Source organism: Mixophyes fleayi, chromosome 1 (assembly GCF_038048845.1).
Source record: "Mixophyes fleayi isolate aMixFle1 chromosome 1, aMixFle1.hap1, whole genome shotgun sequence".
NCBI classification, from domain to species: Eukaryota; Metazoa; Chordata; class Amphibia; order Anura; family Limnodynastidae; genus Mixophyes; species Mixophyes fleayi.
Window position 1 is genome coordinate 59,230,275 of NC_134402.1, and position 17,236 is coordinate 59,247,510.

Below are 17,236 nucleotides of genomic sequence, written 5' to 3' on the forward strand. Positions count from 1 at the left end.
AAATGACGTCCCGGTCGCCATGGCGACGGCCGGGACGCGGGTGAGTGAGTCGCGGCGGCTGGGCACCGCCGCGGCTCGTAACACTTACAGGAGGCTTGTGTAGTATGGAGATGAAGGGAAACTTATGACCTGTTGTATGGAGGTAAAATATTTGTAAGGCATTCGGGTGAGAAGTTAGGACAGGATAAATAAAATCTGACTGCAGAAGTGTTTTCAACATAAGAGTCATAAAACCCTAATTTGCATTTACACACACTTTTTAGTTCTCACGTCACAGGTAGGGGGCTGTGGGGCCAGCAGCATGTTTTAAAACTGTACTGTAACTTTAAGGAATTGTTCACTTTTGGGGAGTCAATCTGATATTGAAGAGTGTGCCATTATCAAAAACTTGATCATACGTCAGGTTTATCAATTCTGTGTTTATCCTTTTTATTTTACAAGAAACCATTGCATTATATCTTTGTATGTCATTTGATTAATTGTTTTTTCTTAAGCATTGTGGATGTTTTTTCCATATTAAATTACACTTAATAAGTTCAGGTCTCTGTGTTCTTACGAATTCATGACACAGTTTGGTCAAAACGCTACAAGTAAATTGTGATAGTTTCGTTTTAAGGGTACCAAAGTCTTCCTGAGTAAAGTTTGAGCTCTTTACAAAGAACCTTGGTGGTGGCATAATTGGAAATACAAAGCTAGTGTGTGGCATAGGTAGGGAAGGATCTAATCATTTTAGATAGACCAGGTGGTTGTTTTTGATTAACCCTTTGTCATACACACACGTCATGCAGGCTCAGTTGAGTGCTGATTGTAAGACTGCCTTTCTGATCTCTGCTGATATATTTGTTTCTATCATATCGCCAATGTATCTTCTCTATTCTAAATTGTACACGTAAAGCTCTTGAACTTTTCCTATTTTAATTTGTTATGCAGCCCATGCAAAATATTAGTAACCCTAGATCTGTGTTTTTTCCCATTTTGGTTATGTCTTTTTGGATATATGGTCTCTAGAGCTGTACGCAGTAATCAGGGTGGGCTGTCACCAGTGACCTTATAAGGTGTATATAAGTGTCTATGAGTTACTCCATTGGTTACCAGCCCTTCATCTGCGCTTACTCCATTGACAAAAACACTCTAAGGGAAACATACTAAGCAGCAGTTTGCATTCGGTTTTCAGAGCCAACCTGACAGTGATTTATATTTATATATATATATTTATCCATAGCTTCCAAGACATTAGGTAGTCCTGAGATATTATAGAATGCTAAGTTTAGCTCTTGCCATTGTTCCTCCTGGCTATGTTGCCTGTGTAATGTCTAGCACTTTGGAGCACACAGATTGATATGATCCGGGGGCAAAAAAGTGTACAGCCCATAGTAATTTGTGCAGCCCAGATATTGCATGGTGCATGCAGCTAAAGGCTCCACATCATCCCTCAACTGCTCATAAAATTCAGGATGTTCCTGAGGTTCTGGAGAAACATTTTAATGACCCTCCGATCAGAGAGTAATTCCAAGCACAACTTTGCACGAAATTGCCTCACTGTGTGGAGTGTCCGCACACGTTGCTGCTGTTCCTTCGACCTCCTTCTTCAAATGCTGCAGAATCAGCAAAGCAATCACACCAACCATTGCAACATTCATTGACATTTTCACACTGCCTCAGTAGCAGAAAGGATTCTAAGCCTGTTGAGACAAATCTCACTTATCAGCACCACGTCAATAATTTCTGCCCTTTTTCTGAAGCTTTTGACGTGCTCGATACATTGGACAATTTTTATTCTTTCCATGTAAAAATCAGGATGGCGAGTTCACACATCTGGCGGTTTGAAATAAAGCAGTTTGATGTGCAGCTTGGCCTTTAGTAAATCTAGCGGTTTACAAACCGCACTTAAAAATGCCAAAAAACATGCAGTTCTGTGCAAATCTCTCCCTCTGTCTCTTGTCTTTAAGCCAAACCCTTATCCATTCCACTATATTTGCTTGAAGTCCAAAGATTTTCAGTTTCTGAATGAATTTATTGTGGGGTTTATGCAAATATTAAATGTCTTGCTAAAATCTAAATAAACTCCACTTCGATTTTTCACTTTACTTGGTTATAAAAAAAAACCTCTAGATTTTTTTTTTTTACATTATCTACCAGTTGCAAATCTATGCTGCATTGGAGCTTAAAATTTATTTTACTGGAAATAATTAAAAAATATATGCAAAAAAAGTGATTCCATTGAGTTCCTACTGTAGATATGAGACTCACTGGTCTTTAGTTATCATACTCTTCCATGCTGCATGTTTGTATAATGAAACTACATTTGCCTTTCTTCAATCACCTGGAATTACACCTGTCAGCAGCGTTTGGTTTAAAAGCTTGTTTAATGGCGCTACAAGTACTACTCTTGCTTCTTTTAATACTCTTGGATCCATATAATCTGAACTCATTGATTTATCAACTTTTAGTTTTCAGAGTAACCTTTTTTTTCTAGTAAATATATTTGTATCTACCACATAGTAGGATATATCTTTTCCCTCAAGTGTTGGTGACCCCTTGGAATTTTCAATAGTAAATACAGAGCAAAAATAATTATTTAGACAATCTTTTTTTCTTTTCTTTCACCCCCTTCAGTTTTTATTCTTACTATTCCTCCCCTTTGTTTTTTCTTTCACTAATATATCTAAATAATGTTTTGTCATCAATTATTACTGTGAAATTGTTTCTTCCGTTTGTACTTTGTACTATGTTTTATAGTGTATTTAGTCTCTTTTAGTATAATTATTAGAGATGCTCACTGACCCCCGTGTTTTGGTTTTGGTTTTGGATCTGGATTACCGTCGTGTTTTGGTTTTGCCAAACCGCCCTTGCGTGTTTTGGTTTTGGTTTTGGTTTTGTTTGGTTTTGCAATTTTCTTTAAAAATCAATGTTTTTGGGCATAAAATAACCTAATTTAGTGCTCCACCTGTTTTTTGGATAAGTAAGGTAATTCTAAAAGTAATAAATTAGGAAGAAAACAGTTTAATCCCTGGGAGGTCGTCCTTAATTCTGTACACAAACCTGGTTGTCTTCCTCTTCATCTTAGCCTATTGGCAATGCAGCCATCGCCTTTGGGTGTATCTTACACCCTACACTTATAGTTAAATATAGAAAGAAATGGACAAAGGCAGTTTAGTTTCAGTCTCTATAGCCCCCCCCTCCACTTGTAGTTAAATAGAAAAAAAGCAGCCTGCATAGACTGAACAATATAAAAAATAAATGGACCAAGGAAGTTTGGTGGCTGTCTATGAACCCCTCCCCCCCCCGCCCTCCACTTGTAGTTAAATAGAAAAAAAGCAGCCTGCATAGACTGTAGAATTAGAATATAAAAATAAATGGATCAAGGTAGTTTGGTGGCTGTCTATGACTCCCCCCGCCCTCCACTTGTAGTTGAATAGAAAAAAAGCAGCCTGCATAGACTGTAGAATTAGAATATAAAAATAAATGGACAAAGACAGTTTGGTATCTGTCATCAGACCCCCTCTCCACTAGGAGTAAAATAGACAACTATTCAGCCATTATGGAGTCTAGAATATAAATAGAAATTGAGAAAGGCAATTTGGTATCTGTCTGCATGATAATCATCAACATCATCATTAGTGCCCTCGTCGCCTGCACAAATCTCCCCCTCATCCTCTTCTAATTCCAAAGTGGCATCCTCAATTGGGGTATCACCGGCTACACTCTGGCTGTTATGGCACACATCAGCAGAACTGCTGAAAGGACCCTTCTTTATGGGTACACTGTCACTAACAGAATGCTCACGATTAGACATACCACTGGTGGATGGACTCTCCACAGGGATTGGTGTCATTTCTGATTCAGAGCATACATTATCCTCTAATGCCTTACTGTTTTCTTGCAGCTCGGCTTTGACGCGTAACAGTAGTTGTGCATCACTTTTAGACTCCAAATTACTTGGTCTTGCTTGGTCACGAGTGACCGTACAAGAAGAAGGCTCAGTAACATTTTTTGATCTGCCACTAATAGAGAAAGGCGAAGGCCTCATTCTTTCTTTGCCACTGCGTGTGTAGAATGGCATGTTGGCAATTTTTTTTTTATCGGCAGTTAACTTTTCCTCAGTTACACTTCTTTTTCGCTTCAACACGGTAAAAAAAAATTGGGTGTGTGTGTTTTTTGACTGATTTCAAAAGACTGTGTAGTTTGACATCGCTTTTCCCAGATGACGTACTGGGAACACTACCATCAGGACTGGTGACAGAACCTGGTTGCTGATTCTGCTCATATGTGGACTGCTTTGAATCCATTATAATGAGGCCAAAGCACTTGTAGTGCTACAAATTGTTTTAGATACTGCTGACAAATATGACTTTTGACAGCCAGAAAAATGACAGTAAAACACTGGGGAATATGGGACACCCCAAAAGCACTTGGAGTGCTAAATATTTTTTTTTTAGACTGCTGACAAATATGACTTTTGACAGCCAGAAAAATTAATGCAAAAGAATGGGGAATAAGGGACACCCCAAAAGCACTTGGAGTGCCAGAAATTGAAAAAAAAAACCCCTCCTCTTACTGCTGTAACAATTGGTATTAATATCAGAATTGTATTGAATAGAAACAATAATGTGTGCAATTACTGCTCTGTCCCTGCGCTGATATAGCCTGTGACCTAACCCTGCTCTCTCCCTCTGTCAAATGGCGATGGATTGCTGTGGAGGCGGGTATTTATGCTTTTCAAATCTCGCGAGAACCGAGCTCAGAAATACGAATACGTCACAATGACGTTTTGCCTCAATTTAGATTCCGAATGGGCGGGAGAGTACCGAGCGTGCTCGGCTCGGTACTCGGATAGGCAAAATTCGGATGGATTCAGATCTCGGGGAACCGAGCCCACCCATCTCTAGTAATTATATGCTTTTTATCCTGATGTTATTGGGTCTGTCTATATTTCTTATGCAGAGCATTCTCAGCACTTTAACAAATGTCACTTTCTTCTGTGACTGTATGTTTCTCATTTTGCTTTTCACTAACATATCTATTAATGGATTTTTTTTAGTTTATTGCACTGTTTGTGCACTCCAACTATCAATTTCCACTGTCAGAGATTCAGATAAATGATTTATTTGACAACAGTCAGACTTCCCGAAATCTAAACCCTTTGTTTTACCACTCCCTATTTATTAAACCTCACTAGTTGAAGGTCACTGTACCCTGAATCCTCTCCTACAAACACATTCAATACTATGTCTCCGTTGTTTAAAACAATGATTCCCTGTGTGTTGGTTTCCTATCTAATTGCATGAGATGCCCCACACAAGCAACCCAAATGTCACTACTCCTGACGGAACAAGCAGTTGGCAGATTCCAGTCCTCATCAGGCTTATTGAAATGTTCTATAATTATCACCTCACCTTTCATTGACATTTCAGTGATTTTCTCTATTAATATTCTATCCAATTCCTCATCTCATCCTGAGAGTCTATAAATTGTTCTTGTTTGAAAAATCACCTTCTCACCAGTCTCTAGAGTTAGACAAATACTCTCAATCGTATCAGCAGTGCCCTGTGTTAAAGAAGATTTTATCTCATTCTCAACATACAAAAGCAAGTCTGCCTCATCTTTGTCTACTACCAAAGCACTTATTATAATCGTTAGAGGGGGCAGAGGGATCAACCATTTTGTTGGTTGCCCCCTAACTAGTTTAAATTACCATTAACCCCACATTTGAATGCCTCACTATGGGGCCTATTTATGATATTCTGAAGAGGTACATATAATGTTAAATCCTCTGAAAACTATAGTTTCAGCATTTTAAAGTAACAAGGCTATTTATAATTAGAGGATTGCAGCAGATATCTCTCGATATCTGCTATGGTCTGAGCCTCTTCAATCGCAAATACAGTAGACTCCTATGGGGACTGCGAAAATACCCTATTTATCAAGCTCTGAAATATGGAGCTTGACTTCCACAGCTAACGCCATTTGATAATGGCGTTAGCTGATCTATCCTATGGGACGAGCATTGCAGGAGGATCTTCGGATCACTCCTCCCCATCGCAAATTTGCAAAGGTCATTAGACCCTGTAAATAAAGTGGTCGTGATTGCTATCACTTTGCTTTAAACTAGTCGCCAGGACAGGCTCCTATTGAATCCGCTGTAATGTCTAAAGAATTTTAATAAAGATACGTTAACTCATTTCTTATCACTGCGATAAGAAATGATAATTAACACAAAGAAAAATAGACCCATACCTCTGTTCCCCGTTACCAAGATGCTAGTAGTCTCTTTGATCATTGTCTTATCTTTCCAAACTCCTCAATCATGACTGACAAATCCAAACCCTTCCTTCTTGCACCATTTTTTAATCAAGCTGATGCAAAGCATTTATTATTATTATTATTATTATTATTTATAACATTTATTAATATATAGCCCCAGCATATTCCTTAGCTTGTTACAATTTGGAACAACATAGTAATAAAAACAGACTGGATAATATAGACAGACAGAGAGGTAAGAGGACCCTGCTTGTAAGCTTACAATCTATAGGACAATAGGAGTTTGATACATGAGGAAAACTGTTACATATTGCATATTAGTCCAGCCAGATTGCGTAGAAAGAGCTTAGTGGGCTGTATTATCTAAACATACAGCAATATTGGTCAGGGATCAAGGGTCAGAGGGTTGATTGAGTATAGAAAGAACACAAGTGTTTTGTGAACTGTGTATAGGGTAGTAAGAGGGTACCCTAAGGAGGTTAAAAGGTTGGTTGAGGACTTTGATAATGTTGGCTAAAGAGATGGGTTTTCAGAGAACGCTTGAAGGTTTGAAGACTAGAGGAAAGTCTTGCGCGTGGGAAGGAATTCCACAAAGTGGGTGCAGCCTGAAAAATGTCCTGTAACTGGGAATGGGAGTAGGTAAAGAGTGTAGATGAGAGGCGCACATCTTTTCAAGAACCGAGGTGTCGAGTTGGGAGATATTTTGAGACAAGTGAGGAGATGTATGTTGGTGCAGTTTTATTACTGGCCTTGTATGCTAGTATAAGTATTTTATAGCGGATTTGGCAAAAACCAGGCATCCAATGTAGAGACTGACAGAACGGAGCAGCAGAGGAAGAGCGATTTGCAAGGAAAATCAATCTAACCACTGCGTGCAAAATAGATTGTAGGGGTGATTGAGTTTGGCTTGTGGAGGACCAGTAAGGGTGGTGTTGTCAATGCTGGAGATGATGAGTGCATGAATTAAAGTTTTTGCAGAGTGTTGTGTGAGGTATGTGCATACTCTACAAATATTTTTGAGATGTATGTAAGATCACAATGAGATATATGAGTGTTCTCAGAGAGCACAGCTCAAATTTATGGTTTGGTTTTCTTATTTTTTCTCTCAAAATATGGCACTCTCAAACATTTTTCTTGCATTAAAAGTATTTGTTCCCTATAAAGTATTTATAGAAATTATATGCCCACATAATACACTGCATTGTATAGAAAAATACTTTATTATAACATATCCACCAGATTGGACTAATCTTTGCACAATAGCCACCAAATTAACTTAGTTTGCATTGGCCATAAGATTGGGACAGATTAGCACACTAGCCACAATATTGGGTATCCACTGTATACTATCCCTTAACATTGTATTCTAGCCCAAAATCAGCATTTCACAGACATATCTAGCCACCAAATTGGGCTGAGTTTTGTATACTTTGTATCTGCATTATATATTGACAACCAAATTTTGAACAATTTTGTGCACTAGCTACCCAATCAGGCTCTACTTTGTATAATAGCCATCATTATCAGGCTTAGCTTTGCACATTAATAGCTAGACTGGGTTCAACACAGTGTCCTAGCCACCAGACTGAGATCATTTTATATACTAGTCACCAAAATGAATGTTGTAAAATGCATATGAGATCCACAACCAAATTTAATTACTCAGCAAGAACTGTAAACAAAATGCACCTAGCTGTCGGAAACCACACTATACTATTTATTAAATTGTGGCAATAACTATAGGAATATGACATATGACTGGATGGTTTTCTGCACTTTATGATCAAGCCGCATTAATATTGTAGTGATAAGCCTGTTTCATAGGGAATACATGTTTTTTTCTTAGTTAATTTTATATTGTTTGTTTGTCATGATAGCTAGGGTGTCCATTTTGGTAGTATAGTGGAATAAATAAATATATCAATACAATTGTATTTTATGGCCATGATATAGGAAACATCTGTTCTAAACTGTCGAAAATATAACTAAGTTTGCAACTTTTTTGGGTCAAATCCACACAGTAGACTTTGTTGTATAGACTCACCAAGGTGCCTTTCAGCAAAATGCTCTGGAAAGTAATTTCCGGACCATTAAGCCAGACACCACTTTTTTTGAGCTTGCCATATATCTATCGTAGAACTAACACATTTTGTTCTGAATTACTTTTGCTTTGTGTTCAGGCATAGGGAAAGACAAACAATCCCTAATATGCTTTAGGATATCTTTCACTACTGTCTTCTCCTTGCAGAAGTCTTGTCCAAATATGTATTGGCTTATTTTCCTTGAACTGGATTTATTGATATTTTTCAACAAAAGATATGATCCTATCATCCGAGTATATTGGTGGAACTCAATTCAATTGACAAGTCAAAATTGGATTTTTTTTATCACAATAATAAAAACAATAAGAGGAAACAAGCGTTTGGTAAAAACACATTTTATACAGACTATGCTATTACAATAACATTTAATGGAATGGTAGTGATGTTTTTTTAATGGTAGGATTTAAAGGCGATAAACACATCTGTACAAACCCTGATAGCTAGGCACATCTCACCCCATGTACATTTTCGATGTGACCCTTCAATAATCAGATTGAATTCGTACATTACCAGCAGACACAGGGCCTGATTCATGTTCGTACACACGTCCGCTTGCGTATCAGCGTGCTAACGCGCTGTGTATGCACAGAAACGGACATTGCACCAATGAGCGCAATTTCAGACAATTCATATCCGCACACAACTGACACGTACGACTCCCCACAATTTGAGAGGCAGAATGGACGGAGGGAAGGGGCGGACTAAAGTCGGCCATGTAGAGTAAGACCGATTTAAGTCCTGTTTTTGTTGTAAGTAAGCTTGTTTCCAGACGTATCTTTTGTACCCACTAAAGGGCAGATGTAAACGTTGGATGATAGTGATGACCTGCATAGTCTTTGAATTAAAAACATGTATGCGTGCAGAATATACAATGTTTTTAAACATTTGCTCTGCTAAAACATGAACTCCTCCATTGTGTAGATACGCAGAATTAAGCATAAGTAGGACAGAACATAGAGCAGGAGGAAAATATTTAATGTTAGACACTATGGATAAGGAATTTACAGCATTGGTGTATACTTCTGCTTTTAGTAGCCATCTCTCCCTTAAGTAAATTCTTGTGGAAAACATACCACCAGAACTTACTGCACAAGGCCCCTGAAACTCTGTACCTAAAAACAATGAGACAACACGGTATTGGATGAAGCTGAAGTTAACAGAGAGCACTTCTTGTAGTTAGACCAGAAATAACCACTATCATTATTAACACACGGCCAAGGTCAGTGACAACAGCAGGAAAGATACAGCAAAAGTAGCAGCCAGTATAACTCAAATGTTAATAATAGATAAGAAATAAACCAATACCAAGTTTGATTCCCAAAGGTATGTGATACATTATATGTTACAGAGTTTGATAATAGTTTTGAAACTCAAAGGGGCATTGTGAGTAGCTTGTGGTAAAATATCTTGACAAACAGAACCTTGTCGATTTAAGATATGGCAACAGATCTTCTGTGTAGATAAAGCTGTTTACAGTGCACAAACCTGAATTATCTGCTGTTGTATCCAAGGTCAACAAATATAAACAGTCCTGCCCGGGAGATAAACTTGACTAAATTTCGAGTCCCCCTTTAAAGTGCTTAAACAAAAAGCTATTCAGTTAATGACATGTATTGGGAGGATTAAATTTGCTGATTACTTGGTAAAGTGGTTTACAAGATATTGCTAGTCATTATACTATAATGTACTATTATATTTCAGTGCACTGTCCCGCCGTACTGTAGATCAGAAATGTTGTCCTGACTCCAGGGCAGTTAGGAGATGATGATGGTTCAATGCAGTGCGTACATTGAAGGGGTGTTTATAGGGAAAGGAACGGTAGGTTGAGAGTGACCCAGTGCTTCAGAAGGGGAGATGTGGCATGCTCAATGTGACATGACCACGGTTCCTTGTAGAGTGTCCACGTTTCATTTTCCATTGCTGGCTGTCCTTATCTGTCCTGATTTGTGACAACCAAAGGTTTGCAGGTATTCTATGACTTCATACATTATTTGGGGTTGGTCCTTCACCTTCTCCTGCCTAGGTTGGAAGCTGAAATCATCTTCATCACCATTTATTTATATAGCGCCACTAATTCCGCAGCGCTGTACAGAGAACTCACTCACATCAGTCCCTGCCCCATTAGAGCTTACAGTCTAAATTCCCTAACATACACACACACACACACACACACACACACACACACACACACAGAGACAGAGAGAGACTAGGGTCAATTTTGATAGCAGCCAATTAACCTACTAGTATGTTTTTGGAGTGTGGGAGGAAACCGGAGCACCCGGAGCAAACCCATGCAAACACAGGGGGCCTGAGTCATTAAGGCAAAAATGGAGTAAATGTTCTCTGGGACAAACCATGTTACAATTGAAGGGGTGCAAATTAGTTTATTATTTTGCACATAAGTTAAATACTGTCTGTTTTTCATGTAGCACACAAATACTTAATATCTTTATTACTACACTGAAATTTAAAGTTGATCTAGGACATGCCCTACCCCAACTATAAATCTGTCCCCACATTTTAAATTTACCTCCCCCTCCAATGCAACATGGTTTTGCCCAGGTGCAAATGTTACTTCTTTTTTATGCTTTACTCTCCTTAATGACTCAGACTCAGGGAGAACATACAAACTCCACACAGATAAGGCCATGGTCGGGAATTGAACTCATGACCCCAGTGCTGTAAGGCAGAAGTGCTAACCACTTAGCCACCGTGCTGCCCCTTTCTCATTCCTTTCTCATCCAATACATACATTACCATAAACATTTTTATTAGTGTGCAATATTAAAGACAAATATAACCACTTTAAACATCGCTGTAATTGCTAACACGGTAGGAACCATTAGTTTATACCAGAGTTTCCCAAACCCAGTCCTCAGGGCTCCCCAACAGTGCAGGTTTTCTGGATCACATATGACAATAATTAGGACCACCTGTGGATCTGTTACAATGTGTCAGTCAGTAATGAATACACCTGTGCTCCAGCAAGGAGATATGGAAAACCTGCACTGTTGGGGAGCCCTGAGGACTGGGTTTGGGAAACCCTGGTTTATACGTTTGTGTCAAGAATGAATTTCCTAAACATTTCGCACTCCCAAGCCTGATTCCATAAGCAGCTGTCTCTATTTACTATATTATAGACCCACTCTTGGATCTGGGTACAGGTGACTGAATCCAGGTGCCCAAGCTATGACCTTGCCCAAATTTGCTCAGTGCTGTGTGACGATTTGTGATTGCTGGCCATACTAACCAATCAGCAGCCAACCACTTCCTTACATATAAATAAACAACTATAAATGTTTACATGCACAGTGTGTTTTGTTACAAATGACAGAAGTTTTCATTATTCATCTTATCCTATTCTGTTATGTATCCTTTTTTTGTTGCTAGTTTCAATGATTTTCTTTTACAAATGATTCTCACTTATATATCGTATTGCATCATCAGAGGACTATTGTAATAATTTTATATTCCTCACTTAAATTACAGGGCACTTTCTACTGAAAATAGTAAATAATATTACACACAAAAGAAAAAAAAAGAGAAAGAGGTAATCGGATTTCTGGGAAGATGGAGCCTAGTGAAAGATGTGTGCTTTTATAAGGATGGACAATGGAAAAGAAAATAATAACTCCCAACTTTGATTGTTCAAATATATTCTGCAATACATAGAGATGCATGCAAGCTGGAGCAGGCACAGGGCAGCAAGGTTAAGTACAAGAGAAAGCACAATACTTCAGATTGGCAGTAGACTGCAGCAAGAATAATCAAATCAAAGTTAAATTGAATTACCCAGTCCCAGGGCAGGCTCCTGGGACTGCTACACAGAATGCTAGCAAAGCTCCTCCTAGACTCTTTTTTCCTCCCTAGTCAAACTCACAAGATGAATGCAGATGAAATTTGAAATATGAAAATCTGAAATAATTTATGGAACTTGTCAGAAATCTGGCTTGCTGGTGCTGTAATTTCCTGGGAGACCAGGCAGGCTGGCTCATTGCTTGCAGTTTCCTGATCTGTGGCTGCGCTTGTACACTGGATGGCTCAGCCCCCTTTTAAATGCTCTTGCAGACAAATTACAGCTCATTACACACAGCCTTGCACCATGCCATTATGTCAGAGGAAATCTTTTTTCATTTGCACAAATTTGCTTGGAATTCTCATATTTATTTGAGCATCCATTATCGAATCTGAACATTGAATTATCCGCAATTATTTTCAGAAAGGGAGGATGGCTGAGTATGAGGGAGAGAGACTGCCCTTAAGAGAGAGAGAGAGAGAGAGAGAGAGAGAGATGAGAGGGAAAGAGAGGAGAGAGCGGAAAAGAGAGAGAGATGAGAGTGAGAGGGAAAGTAAGAGAAACTGTCTGTGTGTTTACATTCCATTGTATCCATCTTTAAAATATTTAAACCCTTTTCCAAGCAATTATGATGAAACAGAACATACATTATCTCTCTATATTTGTATATGTATGTGAAGAAATAGCATTCTCCTTGGATAATGTCTATGAATAATAATTAACAGTATAACAAAATATTTTTCTTTAACAATGCAGATGATGTAATTGCACATTAAAACATTAGCGTTCTTCGGCACTGTACATTCAATGTATCGTTATCTATATGACATAGGCAATATTATAATTTATGATATCAACAAATCAGAGTAAATTTATTTATCTTTCCTATTAAAAAAAACAAACAAACAAACTGATTCACTAGTCGTTGGCCACATCAACCTCACATTTACTTGGACCTTTAGGATTTTATGTATTATGTATTATTGTTTTCAATGCATAATAATAATAATAATAATAATAATAATAATAATAATATCACTTAAACATATGTGTAGCAGAGTTACCAACCCTTTAGTTTCGGCTCAGTAATGAAATGGTTAATGATATAATTATTATTTTCTTACGCTAATACAGAATCCACAGACTAGTGTGCTAGGCCTGTCGTACTTCTTCATTTACTCAATGTACCCACAATGTGTATAATGGGTGATTTATTGCGTGTCTTCTTATCTCCCCAGGATTGGAGCTAAACCGGGAAAAGGTAATCTTATAAAAGGCATATTCCCTCCCATGTGAGGACAAACTGGGCTCACAGCCTCCCAGCTTCCTGCTGCAAGGAGCCGTGTAACAGCACTTAAAGAAAGAAAGACACCGGGCAGGGGATTATTGCTTGTATTGTGCTTTTGTATACGTGTATTATAGTGTCCCCCCCTGGCAGACACAAGTGGCTCAGTGTGGGACAAGACAAATGTTGTATATGACAGTGGGGAGGTATTGATAGATGACCCCATATCTAGAGGCTTAGAGTTATGGATCCAGTGGTGGCCGTAACTCGCCTTTTGAAGCGTGGCTGCTGGATTTTGCCTGCTGGCTTCTGGCTATGGGCCTGGTTTACTGGCAGAACAGCACTTCAAAGGAACTGCATGTAACTTAATATCAAGGCTCAGCAACTGCCTATCTTCTTTCATGAAAGGCAAAAATAAGACTAAATATTCATATCCATGATTCTTGCTGGCTTCTCCTTCTCAGATCTGCTGAAAGTAATATAAAATTCTTCTACGTAAATCCGCTCAGTCTCTGATACCTCATGGACAATATGCTCTTTAAGGCTCTCCAAACTGTCTTCACTTTCTAATGAAAATAGCTGCATGATATTTTGCTACTCTAATGGCTGTGCATCACCCCAATCGTGATGATGTTTGCATTTTTCCTGTGACCCGTGTTCCTGTCCATGTTATGTCTAATGAGAACTTCAGGCTTTAATTGAAAACATTCCTTGCTTTGGGGAGAAAATACTATATGAGCCATCATCAGTAGACATTTTCTTTTTCTCTTTTGCTTATTATTATTATTATTATTAGAAGTAGTATTAGTAGTATTATTAGAAGTAGTATTAGTAGTAGTAGTAGTAGTAGTGGTAGTAGTATCAAATCAGAGCTGTTTTTAAAGCAATGTGCAAATTTGTATAAAATTGATGTGTGTTTGTTTTTTATGTTATTGTTCTTATTGTGTGCTATTATTTTAAAATTCTACTATCATCTCTGTTATTGCTATAAAGTAATAATGATGATAGTAATGATATTATAATTATAATATGTCCTATAGCAGCCTCATAGTTCATAGCATAACAAATAATTTAAAAAGTACATGTAGTATATAGTACATGTACAAATACTATGTCCAAATAATATTATTTTCTGCAAAAAGTGAAATTTAATGGACTGTAGTCTGTAAGTGCTGTTACGAGGAAGTTGGACAATAATTATTCATTGCGCTTGAGCATGTGAATACATTTAGCCATGTTCTATGTATCTGTTCTATTTGTATGGCAGGCTGCTGTCCATCACGCACTCTCATAAATAGCTGGGGCACAGACTGGGCTTTTCAAGCCTCACAGTTGTGGCATTGTCAGGGGCAATATTGTGTAAATAAATAATACCGTCCATTGCAGCCCTTTTCAGATTTTCCAGAGGTCTTTCTCTGCCACCAACTCGCAGGGATCCCTGGAGTTTGTACCCAGGTCTCATGCTGGGTTCTCAGGCATCTGGTGGGCTGATTTCGGCACTGAATGGCTGGAGAAGGAGGGGTGAAGGCTGCTTGGGTTTATGTCTGAGTCACAGACTTCCCCTTTCACCCTCCTCACTTCCTATCCACCACTCTCTTGGATCTTGCTGCTGGTGGCTCAGTGGATAAACTGATTAGATAACAACACAGCACCTTCCCTTTCTGTTTTGCCTTAATGTGTTCAAGACTAGTCTTTTCATCAAGCCCAGCCCTTCCACTAGCCAGCCTTTATTAGGGAATCTATGGGGTTTTATCCAGGAAAGGCTCAGTCTTGCCCCTAGATTCATCAATCATTGTGGCTGGTTCAAATCCCCTTTATGGTGTTCCGCCTCATTAAGCCCATCATGGGGACTGAATGCAGTTTGTATAGCTGTAGAATGCCTGCACAGCCCTATCACTAACTCATGGCCTGAGGATGAAAGGGCCGCAGACAAACAGGTCAACCTGTGCACCAATGTCCAACTTCACAATGGGAATATGCTCTTCCGGTCATAAAGCTGTAGACAATGCATGGTGAGCGATATCCTAACTAAATAACTTATCCAGTAAAACAAACATGTAAGTATAATTGATATTGAGCATTTTAAGTATAAAGTGAATTGAATAAAAAAAAAGCTGTGTATGGGGCGAATGATCTGGATTGTCTTAAGTTTCCTGAAATGACAAATAAAACTCTGTATACTCAGAAATTCATTCAGTAGTTGCTCACTACCACATGCCACATTCCTATGAAAGTCCATCCCACCTCCAGAATCCCTGACTTAAAAAATGTATCATGATATCAGCAATATATGCTAACACAGACACATTGAAAAAACACTGTTGTATTAAAATATTGAATAATACAAGCTATGTTGTTAGTTTCTAAGGTAGCATTATTACATTTTATTTATTATATTGTACCTTTTTATACCTTTTTTTGTATGTATGTCTGTTATACTACTGTCTGTCTTATAACAAAAGTATATAATAAATAAATAAAACGCTAGAAGGTCAGAGAAGAACACTTTAGACACTTTGAGATATTTATAACATGTCCTATTAATATCTGAGATTATAGACAAAGTATAGCAACATAGCTCAATATAGATAATTCATTATACTGTATATCATCCACTTATCAATGTTCAGGGGGCAGAGTTGAAATTTGTATATATATATATATATATATATATATATATATATACTCTTTTTCGGCTACCTGATTTTACTAATTTAGGGTGCATAAGGTATCACCACAGTCCCTACGATATCACCAACCGTTCAGTTTCAGTTTAATATGCACCAGATTGATTTTAGACCTCACTTTCCCAACCTGATCCTATTTGCTTCTGCAATGACATTACAAACCATATTTCAGATACATAGGATTGTTCATCAAGAAGGAGCACTTGGAGACATCACATTGAGAGAATTAATTGTAAGGGGACAAAATGAATAAACCACACTAACATGTATATTAAATACCAATTGTGACTTATTAACCAGTTACTCCCCAAATTAGTCAGACCACTTCAAAATAGCTCCTGTTTTTTTTTTATTTAACCAATTGTTACAAGCATTTGAAAAAAACAAATATTTGTATTAAATATACAATTTTAGAAGATCTTTTTTTGTACCCAGATTAACAATATGTCCTTTTAAGCAACATAATGAATGAGACTCTGTTAACCAGCCGATATAAATTATGAGGTTATAATGGGGAGTAATATGATGTACATGTTATCAGGTTATAATAGTGAGTAATATGAACTACACTGCTAGCTGTGCTGAGAGAGCTCTGTTTACCTTCAGGCAGACTAGAGATCCCATTTGTATTCAGAGACAATGGGCGATATTATATGATATTAATAATAATGCAACTTAAATGATTACAAAAAAAAGAAAGTGTTAGATGTCAGGACCCTGGTAGGATTTTAAAAGGCAGCGTACTGAATCCACGCCTCCCCTGTAACTTTTTTAATAACGATTTTCCTGTGCTGCAGGCTTGCACTGAATCCTGGAGGAATTGCTAAATCAGATTAAGGTTATATTTTGCAACAGACTGGATGGAGCAATAAAGGAGAGAGCGAGGAAATGGGACTTCACCCATCAATTAGACCTCTATTAGCAGCCAATGCAGGCTTCACCACAGGAAATGTGACATCCCAGCAGAAGCAGACCTTGCTTCAACCAAACAATTCTCCATGCTTGCAAGTTTAACCCAAACAAACCCTTTTGTTTTTCCAGTCTGCTATTTTCTTCTTGTATTTTCAAAGCACCTGCTTAGCAACTACATTAACTAAATAAG